This window comes from Peromyscus leucopus, chromosome 3 (genome assembly GCF_004664715.2).
Source record: "Peromyscus leucopus breed LL Stock chromosome 3, UCI_PerLeu_2.1, whole genome shotgun sequence".
Classification (NCBI taxonomy): domain Eukaryota; kingdom Metazoa; phylum Chordata; class Mammalia; order Rodentia; family Cricetidae; genus Peromyscus; species Peromyscus leucopus.
Window position 1 is genome coordinate 117,984,846 of NC_051065.1, and position 18,157 is coordinate 118,003,002.

Below are 18,157 nucleotides of genomic sequence, written 5' to 3' on the forward strand. Positions count from 1 at the left end.
TTTTCCATTATTAAGCACACTGTTATCAACTTTCTAAGCCTATCACATAATCCTACTTATCTTCAAAGTAATCTTTGATGGTGGGATAGGATTTATTATAATCCAATATTACAGATGAAGAGAGTGAGGGTTTGGAGAGCAGTATATGAGAAGCATCGCCACATTCCAAATCTACATATTTAAAAGCAAAGTCATTCCTCTTGAGCACTCTCGGAATCACAGCCAGTTTCTCATGGCTTTTGATGCTAAAGCAAGACATTTTCATCATGAAATTTTAAATAACATTTTATATCCACATGTAACTCACAACATTGACAGAATGCTGGCTAAAACAAAAGTACACCAAGTTTCAGTCAGTCTACAAAGTGTATCTATTTTCTAATAAAATACTGTAGCTAGACATCAAGTATTGAAAGCAAATGGTCAGTTCCTGATTTTTAAGGTTTTAAAGAACAGACTGTTGAAGGCAAATATAAAGGGCTTTTCCAGTTGTTAACAAAAAAGCAAACCCCAAGTCTCTATACTTAAACAAAAGTTTTAAATTTGTGATGCTTTTAAGACAAGGATGCTGATGTAGTTCTGTTAGTGTGAGGGAAAGAGACAGTAGTTCTCAAATTTTAATGTACATGAAATTCTGCTTGGATCTGCAGTTTTCCTTTCCTAACATTTTGATGCTTAAGAACTGGAAACCTTCATTCTTTCTTAAAAAAAGAACAAGCTAATAGAAATTTTTTTGTTAAATTAATTTTTCTGTATTACTTTGCCTTATGAATAAATTCTAAAATAAAGGTTATAACATCTTGGTTTATCAGTATGTATTAGAGACCTATATTCTCAGCAAGCCTCCAACAAGTCGACAGTAGAAAATTCTTAGACAAAAGAATCCTTACTCCTTAGTTGACAAAGTTTGTTCATTTTTTTCCTTGCAGAGGCCAGCATAAAGAATGTCCCATAGTGATCAGAGTGATCATGCTGGTATCCAGTTTCAAAGCCTCCTGTGACTCTCTCATGTCATTAAAGAGCATTTCAAGCTCACTAGCTTGGTCCACAGGGCCTGCCTTGTTCTGTGTATTTCCTGGACTCATGCCTTCCTATTGTCCACAGTCTCATTTCCTGTCTTCCATTAGTCCAACAGCCATAGTCCTTGTGTATGCCACTTATGCTGCAACAGTACTGCAAAGCTACTCTTATATTATGAAAGATGCACAAAGCCATGTCTTTCCAGGGGCATACTCTGGATCTATTATTCTAGTACTCTGACTCAACCAGGCTTCCTCATGCTATTTATATACCCGAGAGATAACTTCAGAGACTGTCACTTCTTTATCCAACACAAACTCATTTTTGCCAACTAAAGACCATAAAGCATGAGAAGATGGAAATCTATTCAACTTCAAATATATCTGTGAGAGTCATTCTTTGACTTCTCCTGATCTCTATGGAGCTCCTATATACCCACTGGTGATCCCACAGGGCAAGTAAAGTTTTTTTTTTTTTTTTTAATGAAATTCTAGTTTATTTAAGACTATTGGGAAAGATAAGACTATTGGGAAAGAAACTCTGGGCATTTGGGCACCTGGAATATTAACTCTTGTTTGCACAGTATTTGGTCCACAGAGTTCTTATCTTCAGAAAAAGATATGGCCAGAGGAAGCCCAGAGTAGGGTCTTCTGAAACACAAAGGGGAAAGGAGGTTGGAATAATGTTTCTGATGTGAAATAACGGCTTCCATTATTTGTTACTTATTGGTTTTATGACTATACTCAACAAATTATCAGTTCCATAAAAGCAGATCAATGTTTTGTCTGCATCTCAAGCGTGTATGACAAAGTCTTGCACAGAGAATGTGCCTAATTAATGTTGATGAATGAATGATCATAATAGCTTCCATTTAGTCAAAGTCTGCAATGTGTCCCAGATCTTCTTAGTGCTTTGCAGACAATATTCTTGTCATTCCTTCCTGGTACTTTGCAAGCAATATTCCTGTCATTCCCTGCAACAACCCTTCTTGGAAAAGTACTATGTTATTTCCTACCCACAGAAACTCAGAAATGTAAGCAATTTGTCCAATAACGTAGAGCCAGTAATTGGTCCAAGGAGTTGTACTTTTTTCCTCTAATAACACACAGAGTGAGTGAGTATATAAATATATAAATAAATATACAAGGCAGAGAAAGGATGGATGAAGGAATAGATTTAACAATCAAAACAGTGTATCAGATTAAAAAATCAAATCTCTACCTCATGAGTTTTAAAGAAAACAAGAGCAGCACTTAAATGAATTGAGATTTGCAAACTATGACTTCTTTTTTGTAAATCAGCAGAACAAAATTTTCAGAAAATATTCACGAATATTTGGTGATGATGGCATTGCAAAGATGGGTGGAGTTTCTGAAGTTTCAAAAAAACTTATAGGGATGCACATTTAAGGGCCATTCAGGTATGTCTAGTGGTAAGAAGGTACTAACATTGGAAAATCAGCAAGACTTTGGAATCATCTCTCTCTCTCTCTCTCTCTCTCTCTCTCTCTCTCTCTCTCTCTCTCTCTCTCTCTCTCTCTGTGTGTGTGTGTGTGTGTGTGTGTGTGTGTGTGTGTGTGTGTGTGTTTGAGTATGTTAGAAAATTAGTAGGGACTGTGTCCTTTGGCTTTCTCTGTTCATGGAAGCCCCAGAGCTCAGCTGCAGAGTATTAGCATGCTGACTGGTGTCTTCAAAGTAAAAACACAAGTGAGACACCTGAGCATCAGACATGAGCTGCTCAAGTTCCCACATGGATCTGGCTGTAGATTCAACTCGCTCATCAAGACAGTTTCATTTCTCACATGAAATACGGCTGGGAGATTTATTAGAGGAGAGACAGCATGATGAATGATTTGCCTGTCTTCCTTGCATCCTTACTTTCATGGCAGCTGAATGCTGTCTCTCATCTCTTCTGATGGAAATCAGATGCAAAAGAAAGCAGAAATGAGGAAAGACAAGGAAAGGGGTGGGGCAGGGACTGGCAAAGAGGAAAGTGGGAAGAAGAGATGAGATGGAGAGGAAGATAGAGATGGAGGTGTGTGGGAGAAGGAAAGGGTTGTTACCTCTGATTGGAAATAGGAAATTTCTAGAAATGTAATTCCTGGGGCCCAAAAAATCTTAACCCCTGAATTGACTAGTTTTAGTTTGCTTGTTTCCCTGTGGTCTCATCAAGACATGATTTATGTGGCTCTGTAAAAGAGTGCTGGCTATTAACCCCTTCTTACTAAGCATCTCTCTTCTGTCTTGCCAAAAGAAGTTAAATGGCTCTTTTAAAACAAAGAATAATTTTAAACAGTATTTACACACTGATTTTTTTACCTATGTGCATATGAAATACACATATGATATTTTATATATCATTTTCATTGTATTTTTTGAATATTTTTTCTGAGTCATAATTCTGTGTAGTCATTTGGAATAGTCAAGATAATGTGGTAAATTAATTACAACTCATTTGGGCTCGGGTGATGGTGTCAAATGTGATGGCCTGAATTTCATCTCTGGGATCCACACAGTGGTAGGAGAGTGCCTGCTCTGAAGGTTCTTCTCTGACCTCCATGTGCGCACTGTGGCATATATCCACAAGGATATAAAAATACATACAAGTGTATGTATACAAAAAATGCAATAATTTGTAAAACTATAATTCACCTACCTAAACTGAGCAAAGATGGTCAATAGCCACTTTCTTGTTTGAGTTCTACTCTCATTCTAGTCTCTGGTATTATTTTATTATTACTATGTCACTATACTGTCTCCATCATGTTTAATTATATGAATAAATTATTAATAATGATTCTTATTACTTGATATTATTTTTCTTCTTGGTACATTTATTTTCATGCATTTACCCTTTGCTTTTCCAAGTACTAGTCACTCTATCATTTAACTTTAATGGTTTACAATGTCTGTCCATTTCTATGTTGCATAAGGAAGCACTGACATGTGGCTTCTGAAATGATTTCTACAGAGAAGAAATGTTACATACTTTTTTGCGAACTTAGCCTAAAACAATGACAGTTACAAAAGCAAGAAATAAATCATTGCCCTTTCCTTCTCTCTCTGTTGCCTTCCAGCTCACTTCATAGCCACTCTCCAGAAAAGCAAAAACCTGGAAATCCTCTAACTGCTCCCTTTAAAGTATTTGAAATACATTCAGCATTGTGCTGGACTCCCTTCCACACCCTTGGTAGTAGACTGGTAGTTGATTTAGGTATTTTTTTTTTGTTGTTGTTGTTTGTTTGTTTTTTGGCCAACATTTTCTGACAAAGTAATACTGATATATATTGTACATTTTTAAAAACCAAATTTATGTTCCTGTGTCTTGAAATTACAAATTAATAAATGTTCATCTTACAAGTTATCATTAAATACTTACATACTTCCCCACATTGCAATTACAGTCCCATGAAATCTGCATTCATTGCTGATGGTTCAACAAAGGCTGAGGATGTCCATTTCTGTAAACCCATGCCACCACCAGAGGCCATCAGTCTGACTTTTCCAGTTGGATGAGCAAAGCATTGTTCTTACTTTACCATAAAAACATTTACTCAAATCATTTATATTATCTTTAATATAATGTTCCTCTTGGTTACTTTAATCTATTTAATATTAGATTTTTTTTGTCATTATATAGGGCTTTCTGTTTATTTTGAGATGGTATTTTAATTACATTTCTACCTTCCTTTCCCTCACTCCAAACCCTTATATATACCATTCCTTGATCTCTTTCAAATTCATAGTTTTTTTCAACAATTGTTGCATGCACATATGGACATGCATATGCACATAAAGTCCTAAACATAACCCATTGAGTCCACATAAGGTTACTTGTATGAATGTTTTCAGAGCTGACTGTTGGGCACTGGACAACAATTGGTATGCTTTTCCCTGGGGAGGACTACCTCTCTTCACTCCCAGTTTTCCTCAGTTGCTTGTAGTTCTTTGTGTAGGGTTGAGGCCTCATGGGGTTTTCCCCATCCAGTTTGGCATGTCTATTGGCATTGTCTTTGTGCAGCTCACATTTGGACAGTCATGTTGGTGACACATTTTGGGTGTATCTTCTAATATTACTAGGAGAAACAATCTCACCAGAAGGTCCCTAATCCTCCTTTCAGCCTCCTCTTCCACAGTGTTCCCTAAGCCTTTGGTGTGGGAGTGTTATGAAGATGTATCCACTGGGACTGGGTTCCATAACTCTTTTATATTGATTGGTTGTGGCTTTCTGTAGTGGTTTTCTTCATCTGTTATAAAGAGAAATTTCCATATGAGGTGAAGATTGCAATTATCTGTGGGTAGAAGGACAAATGTTTTTTTAGATTGCTCTTAGGGAATTTAACCCTGGGTAATTAGTTAGGTTTCCGGTATCAGGCATATTTTTTCTTATTTTTGAGTGGATCTTTAGTCTAATTAGAGAGGTGTTGTTACCACCAAGGTATGTGTGCCGCTGCCACACTCTTAGGGTTATCATGCCATGCTGGCTGTTGATGTGATTCACAGGTGTCATTGCTGGTGAGGAGTGTTGATTGCCTCTCTCCTTTGGAAGCTTGTATGCTGCCTTCTGATACTACAAATGTTAGTCCTCAAGGAGGGAGCATTCGGGTCAGTTCCAGCTCAGGTGCCTCTGATAACTTCATGATGTCTTTCTTTAGCAACGCACACTTAACTTCCACCTCTGGCGGGGAGCCAGGGGAAACAATAGGCTGTATGTTTGGAGGGGTCTCTCAGACAGTCCCAGCCAACAAGTCAGAAGAGCGTTTCTCACGTCGGGTATTAAGGCTTTTGTTGGGTGGTCTTCGGCTTTTCGAGGAACTGTCAGGCAAGATGATAAAAGTTCATTAAAGCTGTGTATGTACATTTATCCGCTGAATTACATGCATTATAATTTTTTTGAGGAAGGTAGTTAATAGTATGATTCCTTGTGGCTTTTTCAATCACTCAGATTGTTATTCTACCCCCTTCCTCTCTCCTCTTCCTGTATTTGCCTCCCTCCCACTTTCCTAACGATACGAACCTCCTTTCCCCACTTCCCATATCATATCCCTTGTATCCTGTTCACCCTCTTAACTCTCATCCCACCTTTTCCTCTGTTTATCACCCCCTTGTTTACATGGCGATTCATAGTTGGTTGTCTTTTCTGTTAGTTTGATTATTGATGCCATATTGAAGGTTTTTTTTTTTTTTTTTTCCTGAGACAGGGTTTCTCTGTGTAGTTTTGGTGCCTGTCCTAGATCTTGCTCTGTAGATCAGGCTGGCCTCGAACTCACAGAGATCTGTCTGGCTCTGCCTCCTGAGTTCTGGGATTAAAGGCATGCGGTACTACCACCTGGTTTAAAGTTTTTTTTTTTCTCTAAAAGGTTTTTTTTTTTTTTTCCATTTTACATACCAACCAAAGCCCCCCACCCCGGCTCCCGTTCACCCCCCACCTTCTCCTCACCCGACCCTCTATCCACTCCTCAGAGAGGGTAGGGCCTCCCATGAGGAGTCAACAAAGTCTGGCATGTCAAGTTGAGGCAGGACAAAGCCCCCCCCCCCCATATTGAGGATGAGCAAGGTATTTCTCCATAAGGAATGGGCTCTAAAAAGCAATTCATGCACTAGGGATAAATCCTGGCCCCACAAATTGCCCAAGCCACATAACTGTCACCAATGTTCAGAGAGTTTAGTTCAGTTCCATGAAGGTTCCCCAGCTGTTAGTCCAGAGTCCTTGAGCTCCAACTAGCTCAAGTCAGCTGTCTCTGTGGGTTTCCCCATTATGATCTTGACCCCCTTTGCTCATATAATCCCCCCCTCCCTCTTTTTGATTAGACGGCACTCAACTTCATATGGAAAAACAAAAAATCCAGGACAGCCAAAACAATTCTGCATAGTAAAGGAACCTCCAGAGGCATCACCATCCCTGATTTCAAGCTATACTATAGAGCTATAGTAATAAAAACAGCTTGGTATTGGCAAAAAAACAGACATATGGATCAATGGAATGGAATTGAAGAAGACTTTGGCATGAATCCACACACCTATGAACACCTAATTTTTGACAAAGAAGCCAAAAATATACAATGGAAAAAAAGAAAGCGCTTTCAACAAATGGTGCTGGCATAACTGGATAGGATAGCAGCATGTAGAAGAACGTAAATAGATCCATATCTATTGCTCTGCATACTGAAGTTCTTAATTTTTCTTAACATACACAGAGGATATCTGTAACTTTAAATTTTATTAAATAGCTGTGATTTAATATAATATGGAGACATGCACTGTGTGTTCTCTGAACTTTATCCAAGACTGTCTTCATTTGCTTTTTGTTGATGGCCTTTCTATTTTCACAGTCAAGCTACACCCAACCCTTGGGCAGTAACCCCAACTCTCTGCTTCACATCATTTTGAACCTGGTTGCTTGAGATAAAGAGATGAGTGAATGTGTGTGTGTTGCTATTTTTTGATTTTTATTTTATTTTCAAGTGTTTATGTTGTAAAAAAACTTTTGTGATCTCTACAACTATATTTTCCCTAGTTGTAACTGTGATGAGAGGTGACTTATCAGACATATGGATCAATGGATTATCAGAGCCTACTACCATAAACGATGACATTAAATAATCAGTAAGTGGAAAGGTAGTTGCAAGGCATTATACATTTTATCCCACTTGATAGCATGGTAATGGGTCAGGCTTTACTTCCAATTGGTAGCTTTCATTATTCTTTACTTTCACAGGGGAGACTACAAATCACAGTTATTGTTGTCTGAAATAATAGTAAAATGTCCCTCTGGGTGACAATTCCAGAGCGCATATGGAATATGAAGACAGAATGAGAAATATACCTGTGGAATGTATATGGTTCTGATCCTTAGGGATACATCTCCTTTCAAGACCTGGATAGCTAATTAGTCACTGTGGGAGACAGAAGAATTGAAGTTCTTAACATACAGCTTCATTATATCTGAAAATAAAAACATTTTGGTTTTGCTTACATACAGTTTTGAAATATGTCCTAAATTATACAATTAATTTGTTTCTGAGATCAATGAAGAAATTAACCTAAGTTGAAAACTCCTTTGGTTTGATTTAGTTATTCACTGTTTGCTCTTTTTTTGTTTGTTTGTTTGTTTCTTTTTTTTTTTTTTTCCCCGAGACAGGGTTTCCTCTGTGTAGCATTGTGCCTTTCCTGGAACTCACTTGGTTGCCCAGGATGGCCTCGAACTCACAGAGATCCGCCTGGCTCTGCCTCCTGAGTGCTGGGATTAAAGGCGTGCGCCACCACTGCAAGGCTTCACTGTTTGTTCTTAATGCCTTTATTTATTTGTTTGTTTATAATTTAAGTGGTATGCTTATGTGTATCTGTGTGGGGTGTGTGTATATAAGTAAAGTCTCCTGTAGAGGTCATAAAAGGACATTGGATTCCTGGAGATGAAGTTACAGGCAGATGTGAACAGCCTATTATAGATGCTGTTCAACAAACTTAGATCCTCTGCAAGAGCAGTATCCATTCTTAACCACTGAGGCCTCACTCCAGCTCTCATATCTGTTTTGACATATTTTTTTTTAAGTCAAACAATACTACCAAACCAACAGTAATTCAATTCCAGCTTTAGCCTTGAAGTAATAAGTTCATTATATTCATAATGATAAACATATTTCTGGAGCAAACTACTTGAAATCATAGCCTAAATTATCATTAAAAGCCTCACAACTGAGTGTTTCTACATTATCTCTCCTTTCAAAATCACTTTCTAAACAAGTTACTCCTAAAAACAGCATGCTTCAGGATGGAACAGGAATATATTGTAGTCAGTCATCCCATCTTGAGTCATCATTTACATGATTTCCTTTAAAATGCCTTGGCAAATAGAACATTACACTTGCCAAACAAAACATTTCATGGGTTGGCATTAAGGTCCAAACTTTTTAGTTGCAAATCATATCCCATCCTTGCTACACATGGGTGGTTGGACTTGAAAAGAAAACACAAGAAAGAAGCATGAGCCAAAGACATATCTCTATTCTTAGAATCTGGATAAACAGAATCAAACAGCCAAGTTCTTCTCTAGCATATATGCAATCACTTATGTCAAGAGGAGCAAATCCATACTTTCTCAGCCAGGAGTGTCACCATAATCGGAATATCCATACACAGATGTACTGGAGTATAATTGCACATAGCACTGGTGCTTTGTAAGATCCATTAGTGTTACTTGAAAAAGGTATTTTTCCTGCAGCTCAGGTTGCTTTTCCAGTGACTCCACTGTTCATCATTAACAAAGATGTTGTTTTTATTGTCTCTTTGGCATCAGTGTGACTTGTATCTGTGTTTGGTTAAGATGAACGCAACCTTGCAAGGAGTCACTGTAACTGTTCCACCAGTGACAAAAAAGAAGTTATCAGTTTTGTAGCAGAAGACATGGTCTTTGAGCTTTCTCATGGTAAAAAGAGAAGTCACTTTGTTTTCAAGACATTATAAACTGTTCTGTGGCTTCAACCAATACTGGATGGATATGGAGGCATGACTAAGTTTCCCCAAGCTTGTACTTCCAATCACATAGAATATTTAAGACAGTCATCATCATCTTTGTTGTCTGCATTTTAGCTATCCTCTTTGATGACATCACTGGGAAATTCTCTTCTTATAACACAATTATCACTGTTTCTTCCTTCCTTCCACTTTTTATTTAGGAGGGATAATGTTTCCATGCAGCCCAGGTTGATCTGAGACTCTCTACAAGATGACTTTGAACTTCTGATCATCCTGCATTAAGATTTAAAGTTCAGGGATCACAGCCATGTGTCACCATGCCTGATCACAAAATTGATCCTTTTACACTAAATATTTGTACTATAGTGAGAACCACAGCGAGTGCCTGGATGAGTTGTAGTTTCTAGGCTGCAATTTAATACCTACTTTAATGCATGAATGAACTCCTTTTTGTGCCTTGATCATTCCCGTGAATGAACATATAATGTAGGCAACAGGAATAAAATGCAAATTTAACAGCTAACTGCATGTTATCTGGGATGAACTGACCAACACGCCCAGTAGAACTAACAAAAAACCACAGCGAGGGTAGCAGAAGTTCTGAGACTGACATACAAGGTTGACAACTCTTATTTGTGAAATGCATGTCAGAAACATATATCTGTGAGGCCCTGCTAAAGATCAATGAACCTTCAGCAACTAGAATTACAGAATGACCCCTAGACCAGATACCACTAGGAATCAAGGATCCACATATTGAAAACCCCTAGCCCACTCCAAGTCTTAAATATTCCTAATCCTATAGGGAAGGCAAACTAGTATATAGATGTCTCTCAATGTTTGGATGCTTGACTAGTGCTTTTTAGACTTTGGGATAGTGTGAAGGTGATACATATTCTGTAGAAACAGCACTGTGAATTTTGATTCAAAAGCTAGCTTTGTGGGTGATCCAGCTCTCTTTCTGGTAAGACTGGACCAATGGCCATGAACCACAGCTTCCAGTAGTCTATGTGATTGCCAGTGTTCCACAGTAACGTCTGTAGCTAAACTGTGGTGTTCAATAGGCTAAGTAGAGGTGATGCATTTTTCACTGTGATAGTTTTCAATGGAATAGGTTTATTGGGTTGTCGCCTACTGTCAGTCAAGCAGAATCCATTACAATGTGAATGGCATATAAAATACTGAGAGGTGATTGGGTGATTGAGAACTTTCTTGCTCAGCCTGATTTCAATTTTTTCATCTTTTCCCACCTTATTATTCTGACCAAAAATTCCCTTAAACATCATTTCATATATTTACCATATATTCATGTTTCATCATGAATTCATATTTCTTTTAGAAACAGAGTCTCACCATGTAGCCCTGGTTGGCATAGAACTTGCCAGCTTTCTGTGAGTTGGCCTCAGACTCACAGAGGTCCATCTGCTACTGCCTCCTGAGGGCTAAGATTGAAAGGATGAGCTACCATGCTTTGATGATGTTATACTTTTTAAAACAATTGCTTATACTTCTATAGATAGTTCATAGGAACATTATGTTTCAAAACGGCCCATTTTACAGGTAAGAACACTGAAATTTAGAAAATTGACTTACTTTATAACCCAAGTTTACCTTACATGGTAATGAAGAGCTTGATGCAAGGTGCTTGGGTCAGGCCCATGTTGTTGGCTTGTATTCTAAATGTCTTGGTAGGATACTCATGCTATTTCACTTTATATTCTTGTTTTGAAATTTTTCAAATATTTGCCATGATCTACAACAGAAAGATGAAATTTTTTGTGTGTTATCCAGCTCTGTTCACAGTCTGAACTGACTCTCATGTCCTTCAAATCTCATACTTTCTGATTTATCCCACTTTATTGAAATACAAACTCTTGTGTAGTCCTACACTTACATTATAGAGTGTCCTGATTTTTCTCATGAGCCATTTATTTTTCCATGTCTTTCAGGCTTTGGAAAATCTCAGGGTGTGTACCAAAGGAGCCATTCACACCATCATCTGCTCCAGAGATGGTCAACAGATGGGAAACCAGCAATGAACAAAAGTTTCCTTTAAAAGTTCTCTTAAAAATGTCGATATGGTGACCTATCTTGAGGTGATCTTTGGGCTGGGTGGAGTTTCTGAGTTTTCAATAAACTTCACATTTACATCTTTATAGAAACACATTTATTTTTATTGTATGAATATTTTGTCTGCAAGTATGTCTGTTTGCCACAAGTGTGTCTGGTTCCTCAGAAGAGGACATCAGAGCCGATGGAACTGGAGTGACAGGCAGCTGTGAGCCACTATGTGGGTTCTGGGAATTGAAGCCAGGTCCTCTGTAAGAGCAGCAGTGCACATAACCAGTGAGCCATCTCTCCCGCCCCCATGTAAACCATTTACATCTTAAACTTAGTCAATCCCTGTTGACATATACCTTCATGAATTTCATGTCCACAAATATAAAGTACGAATACGGTAGTTCTATTACAATTCGAGGGTCACATAAGACTTACGATGACATTGAAGTGCCTCAGGTACATCACTGGAGGCTGCCTGGCCTGCATAGCAGGGAGAACCAGCTCAGATGACAGAAGAGGGGGAAGAGAGGCTCCAATGGCCCACGTCGTCCCTTAGCTCCTCCAGCTACCTCTTGGTACTCTTCTCTGAAATCAGTCACGTTTCCCCTTTAACAACGTCTCCTCCACCACCAATTAGTATACATTTGGTTTTAAAAAGACAAAGCACACAACAAGGCTTAAGTTCAGCTGGAGAACAGCTGGTCACTGGTAGGTTTTTGAACTATTTATTTCCATTTTTCCCACACATGCATATTTTTTAAAAAGAAAATGTATAGAATTGGATAGTGGCTATCTAGGGAATTAATCTGATTTTTTTTTATTCTCTTAACATTATAAATGTTAGCATGGTTCATGCTTTAACTTATTCTTTGGAAATAATTTTAGTTATCATAAGAGCCCATCTTGTTATAATTTTGTTTAGCCATGTTTATGTAATTATTGTCATAAAGCTGGGTGGATAGCAGGGGCTAGGAGAAATGTTCACACTGAAGGAAATTCTACTTAGTAATTCAACCACTGATGGCATGTGAATTGTTTCAATTTTGCCTCTGTTACAAATAACAGTACACTTTATATGTCTGGTGATCTCCTTGCAGTGAATGTTTAAATGACATTGGTTGCATATACACATATATGCACAATATAAGTGCAATAAACACATACACATATACACATATATGCATATAATATATATACATATATATACTATATATATATGTGTGTGTGTGCATATATATAACCCTGACACATATAATGACATTTATTTCAGAAAGATTATTCTCATTTCACCATTTCCCACCAGTGTGTGATAGGACTTAGTTCATTTTATTTTTGCAGCTTTGAGAAGTTGTTTTTAAGCATCCTTATACCATCCCATTGTGACACTTAATTTTTACTCTGTGACTTTAAAAATACATCTAGAATTACTGAGGTAGAAATTAGAGGAAGTATTTACTCTTAAAATATCCATACTTAATAAATCAATAAATAATTACCATGCAGGATAAATTTAGGGTAACAATTTGGGAATGCTTTAGTGAAACATAATTTGTACCATTAACACACAGTTAAGTAGGAGAATGGAGACTTAGAAGTAGATGAGTGTATAATTGTTAGATATGATGGACTGTTTTATATAAAGGGGAGGAAGGGGCTAATATCTCACTGAGGTATCTGCAGAGGCTGTGTGGAGAAGCTGACCTTTGAGTTGAATATACAATGGTTGAGTTTCTGAGAACAGAAAGGACACACGGGGACAGAACATGTGGCCAGTGTATGCATTTGTTACAAAGATGGGCCCATGGGCAGCTTAGAAGAAAGTTTACAACACAGGATACAGAGGTCCACAGAATTAATTCTCAGAAAATCAAGCATCATTTTAGAGGGAGGGTTAACCCATTATAGGAGATGAGACTTCCTTGGAAATCCATATGCTGAATCATTGCTACTGTCTTTGTACCTGACACTTATGGCACACCAAATATGTTTTGTGATACCACCAATCTATAGAGAAGGAAATCACCCATTCAGTGTAGAACAGTGGGAGTTCTGGCCTTCCCAGGCCCAGTGGCGCCTGCCTCCTCTTTATCTTGGGGCTTAGAAGTGGGAACAGTTTTCTTTCTTCATTTGTTCCTCCCTCCCTCCCTCCCCCTCCCTCCCTTTCTCCCTCCCTCCCTTCCTCTCTCTCTTCCTCCCTTCCTCTCTCTCTCCCTCCCTCCCTCCCTCCTTTCTTTTCTTTCTCTCTCTTACTTGATTTCTTTTTATTTTTATTGAAAATAGATTCTTCTCTCATACAACACATCCTGACCACATTTTCCTCTCCCTCCACTCCTCCTAGCTTCCTCCTGCTCCACCTCTTCCCCAGATCCACTCCCCCTCTGTTTCCTCTTAAGAAAGAGCAGGCCCACAGAGACCCACAGCTGGATATTATACAGCGAGAGTATCTAAATGGGAAGTCTCCACTGGCTCTCTCGGAAAGATCGTAGAAGTCAGAGGGGCTGGAAGACACCACGAGAACATGGCCCGCTGAAGCAGGGCTCACATGGGCTCACAGAGACTGGAGTGGCTAGGACAGGGCCTGCAGGGATCTGCACCAGGTCCTCTGTGCAGTTATACTAGTTAGCATGGTGTTTTTGTGGGACTCTTAAAAAACAGTGGTAGCTGGTCTATCTGACTCTGGCTTACTCTTGGGACTCTTTGTCTCCTGTTAGGTTGCCTGGTCCAACCTTGATATGAAGGTGTTTGCTTTGTCTTATTGTATCTTGTTTTGTCCTATTTGGTGGGAACAGTTCTTCTGTGACTTACCTTAGTTCTGGTGTCACTCATCATAACTTATCTACATCCTACCCACATAGTTATGTATAGGACTTTTGCAAAGAAACCTCTCAAATTCCCCAAATTTAGCATGCTGCAGTTTCTGGATTGGTCATTTGCTAAAGGTACACTGTTTTGATCATTGAGGACTCTGAGGTTTGCAGAGATGGGCAAGAACAACACCCAGATCCAGCCCCAATCCATCAGAATTCAGAGCCTGTACCCTCTCTAGCCTGCAATACTGCCCCCGTGTTATATGAGGAAGGCAAAAACAGGAAGCCAAGGAAACTCGATACCAAATAGATCATTTTAATTTCATAAACAAGCAAAGCTTGTATTGCTTCTTTCTCTTGGTTTCCTTCAAAGTCTACCTGTAATTTGACTCTCAATACACTCTTTGAAATAATTTGAGCCTAATGTCACATTTTCAGTGTAGCTTCCAAGTTTATAGTAATTTTGCTCATTGCTATTCAATTGATGTATCCTCTCATAGGGCCCTTTCTCCTAATTTATAGCATCTATACCTTCTAGAATTATAATTTCCAAACATTTATTCATTTCTTTGTTGGGCCTTCTCACCATTGACCTCTGGCAGAGGTCCAAGGGGTGAGAAAAACATGGCCCTGTTGACATGTGTATCCCAGGAATGCAGACACCACGAGGGATTTCTTAACAGCAGTCATCCAGTGCACATAGAAACAGAAACAAGGAGGAATGAACTAAAGAATGCAATCTTTCAAGTCTCTGATAAACTTGGATAGCCGGTGGCTAAGAAGCTAGAGACAGGAGGCTGTGAAAGAAAGCAGACACAGATTGTTTTCTTTCTAGAACTGCAACACTGAAAAGAGGATGGGTCCTTTGACATATTACATACGACCTAGCTGTATGGTCTGAAGGGGGAAAATGCATGCTTCTACAGTTCTGTTATCTTAGAGAACAATCTCATTATGCTTATATTCAATTTAAACACTTGCAACTATGGTGATAAAACAAGCGGCTTTGAGTAAGAGAAATAGGAGTTGTTTGCTCCCTTGTAGCTTCTGAAGCACATTAGTAAATCCTGCACACAGAAGGACGCTTCCTGTCGTTTTCTCACTGTGAAGTGGCAGCGTGCTTGCTTTTGCATGGGTGTAGAAAAAGAGCGCTGGGGTACAAATTAAATGGCTTTTGGAATGAGTGTCCTTTTAAATCTTTGTCCTTTGAAATTCAAAGGTCAATGATACTTTCTATATGCAAATGTAGTTGTTAAATGTATTGCACATTACCAGTCCTGGCAGAAAGGAAAAAAAAAAAAAACAAACAAAAAAAACCCACCAGTTTATCTCTGTGATGGTTCAGGACCATGCTGGGTCATTATGCATACAGTAGGACAATAAGATAGTGTGGTTTTAATTCTCTCCTTGCAGAGGTTCCTCTCATGCACACAGAAAGCCCAGGTTTACTTTCCCCATGTGTCCAAACCAAATTCAATATCTTTTCGACATTGTAATCGGTTGCAATCCTTCATCCTGTTGAAGATTAAGCTGAACTTCTGCCCTTTAATAAAAACTTTAATAAAAACTCTCCTGGAAAATTTCTTGTGGTCAAGGCTTATTTTCAGTTTTGATTTGGATGCTTTCTATTGAAACTAGACAATTTGAAATGACAGGAAGCATTGGTATGGTAATAGCTGAAATTTGATATACTTTTCTTTAAGGAACATTTTGTACTTTCATATATTTAAAAAAATTCAATATGAATGAACTACACAGATGTTGGTTTACAAATCACATTCTTTGATGCTCGATAAATATTCAATTGCTTGCACTAGAACTATTAATTTGGAGCATGAAGGCTACAGGTAGAAGGAGGGAGATGATGGCAACATGTGATACTGAAGTTTAGAGAAAAAGTGGTATCATTGTTTTTAAAAATTAAGACCTGCAACCTGGTCTTATGTATTGTGTTCATATAGTACGAATAGTATTTCGTGCATAAAAATACTCCTTTGGGTGCCAGAGAGATGGCTCATCAGTTAAGAATACATATTGTTCTTGTAGACGACCTGTGATTAGGCCCTAGCACCCCTGTTGAGCATCTCACAATGGTCCTTAACTCCAGCTCCAGGGGATCAGATGCCTTCTTATGGCTTTTGTGGGTACCTGAGTCATCTGCACATATCCACGCATAATTTAAAAATAAAATAAATACGAAAAATTTATTTACTCCCATGCATCATTAACCAAATTTTCACATTTAATACAAATTCTAGACCCAAATCATATTTCTAATATCCACTCACTACATAAGTAGAGGAAAACATTCAACATTCCTGAGTCTCAATTTTCATCTTTATCTACTAAAGCTAAATTGTGTATTTCACATGATTGTAATAATTAATAGAAAACTGTGGTCACAGCTGGTATTTATGAAGAATATACTGAGTAGAAGTTATAAATACAGAGTCCACAATTTACAGTGTAATGAGGTATCGATCATCACCAAAATATGTCAGACAGGCTCACCATGTTCATCTTTCCCTGCCTTGCTTCTGTCTCCTAAAACTGGACACCTTCAGTTATAGGGATCTCAACTATACATAATTTGCTGGCTATGTTTGGCAGTCACTAGAAACTATATTATTTCTTTATCTTGATTCAGAATTTCTGAATATCAAGTTCCTGGCTACCAGCTGCAACTGGAAAACTTCCCTTGTTATTATATAGAGAGGTGGCTATGTAATTGTAAGTGCTGAAAGGTCACAGGTCTCTTCTATCTTAGCCTTTCTTATCCCCATAGGAAAGATGTGTTCAATGCCACTTTATAGTCTCAGGTGTCTTTCTGCATGACTGGTAGTGCTCAACACTGATCTGTTGTTGTTTCCTGTTATTTAAGGAGGACAATTGTGGCCTTTTTCATTTGAAGAACTTCAGTAGGTTTTACTATAATTTTATTATATGTATGGAATGATGCATGTGCTTCATGGGTCTGGAAATAACACATTATTTAAGTGGGAAATGATTAAGCTAGACATGGGTGGCATATGCCTGTAATCTGTGTCTTGCTGAAATTTCAAAGCCAACTTGAACAACACAGTGAGTTCCAGACTAGTGGGGACTACAGAGTCAGTCCCTGGATCTAAACCAACCAACCAACCAACCAACCAACCAACCAACCAACCAACCAATCAAAGTCACCCCCTCCCCCCCAAAAAAAGAACTAAAAAGAAAAAGGGAAAATTGAAAGCTTTCTCCCTGGGATTAGGAGTAAGAAAGTGAAGCCTATTCTGTCACTATTATCCACTTTTTCACTGGACAGTCAAGTCAGAAGACTAAGGCAAAAAGAAACAAAACACAAAAGGTATCCAGGTTAGGAGGAAAGAGTGGAATTACATTCTCACAACTGGCATAATTCTATATAAGGAAAAAGTGCTAAAGACTCTACACTTAAAGGTAAATGAATTCAGTTTCAAGGTACAGAATCAATAAGCAAAATGTAATTGTATTTCTATATACAAGCAATGAGCATTCTAAGAGAAAATTAAGCAAACAATTCTGTTAAAACAATATAAAAAAATATAAACATTTAGGAAGAAATGTAAGCAAGGAGTCCCTAGAGTTGAACACTGAAAACTGCATTCTAAGCACTTATCCTTATATTCACAGAAAAGTGTAGCTCTCATGCTTCATCAAAGAAGCTTTCTTTCTTTTTCTTTTCCTTTTTCTTTTTCTTTTTCTTTTTCTTTTTTAAATAAATGGAACCTGTGCAGAAAGCCACAACTGGTATAAATGCAGAGAACAGCTGACTGA